This window comes from Ailuropoda melanoleuca, chromosome 8, assembly GCF_002007445.2.
Source record: "Ailuropoda melanoleuca isolate Jingjing chromosome 8, ASM200744v2, whole genome shotgun sequence".
Lineage (NCBI taxonomy): Eukaryota > Metazoa > Chordata > Mammalia > Carnivora > Ursidae > Ailuropoda > Ailuropoda melanoleuca.
Window position 1 is genome coordinate 27,527,597 of NC_048225.1, and position 1,521 is coordinate 27,529,117.

Here is a 1,521-nt window from a genome sequence, read left to right on the forward strand (position 1 = left end):
GAGGGGAGTCGGGAAAGAGGGAGTTGGAGGGGTGTGGGGTGAAGCAGCAAATAGAAAAGTGAAGCTTGCACCTTTCCTCCCCTTGCCCAAGCAGAAGTTGCCAGACCCCGCCCCGGAGCACTGAGCATCATTTCCCTGGAGGTAGCTAAACCGGTGTGTGCACGTTCACCACTCCGCCACCGTTTGCCACCCGGCCACGCTACAGTCCTATGGCAGGGCTCCCCGGAGCTTTTGCAAAAAGATTAAGTATGCTTTCTGCTCAGATGACCCACCTCGGAGCTACTCATGGCTCTAGATTTTCTCTTTCTCTCCCCCTCTCTCTCCCTCCCTCCCTCCCTTTCTTTCCCAGACTGGCAAATCTGAATTTCTTCTCACTGCACAACATGCAGAATAGTCCCCACCCTACTCCATGCTCAAGTAGCTTATTGTAAAGAAGCAAGAGACGGGAAAAACCCATGGAGAGCCTAAAGCGTGTTAAGGGTGATTTGCAGAAACTCCATCTATGGCTTTATGATTACAACACGAATTGGCCCCACAGTGGTATTGGGAGGGGACTTGAGGAAAAGGGCATCCTTAAAGGCCGCCTATCTGTTTCTTTGGGGCTTAGATTAACTTCGTTTGGTTCTTAACCAGAGAACTCAGGTTTTCCCTGGGCCTGTCCTATCATGTTTCTCCTGTTCCTTCTGGCAGAAGGCACCTCCTAGCTTCTGCTATGAAGCATATGCTTTTTAAGAAGCATAGCTCATCCCCCTACATCATCATTTAATGGTTGCTATGTACATTTTCTTTACTGTATTCTTTTTCAAATCCTTTTGTTAAATTAGGCAGGGCTCTGAACAATGGAATTTAATTCAAAAATAAGCTTTAAATTCTTATTCATTGCTTCAGCTCTTTAAGGGTACCTGCTTTCCATTATGGGGGACAGTGCACTTATATATACTGTCCCCATCTTCCCTTGTAACTTGGGGGCCCACATACGTTTTTAGGTCTAAAGTTTTTAATGAAAGCATCACACTTCAGGAAGAAAGAATACTGGTCACTAGTCATGCTACATATGCTATATCTCTTTTAATATAGTAAAAAAAACACATATCAGCGCCTTTCCAGAAAAGACATATTATTAAAGACAGGCATTGGGCAGAACACGCATCCTGAGCTCCTGGGCTACAAGGATGGAGGAGAAAAGATGCCCAGGAGAGAGGCTCAGGCCTTAGAGAGCAGCCAAACTACTGATTTTGGAACCACCTGCCAGTTTTAATGGTACACGTCTTTCCTTAAGATTTGAGCGTACCTGGGTTTTCTGTATACACATTGTACCTAATCCTCTAAGCTCTGAGATGTTCTTATCCATTATCACCAGACTGGAGAGGCTTTTTTTAGTGCTTTAACCTGAGTGAAGCTGAGAATGCGAGGCTGTGCTTATGTTTGTCTTCAGTTACAGAGTTGGTGTCTTGAACACTGGGGGGTGGTGGCATGGGGTTGAGTCAGTCTGCCATAGGAGTGACAGGACTCTTGCCACTT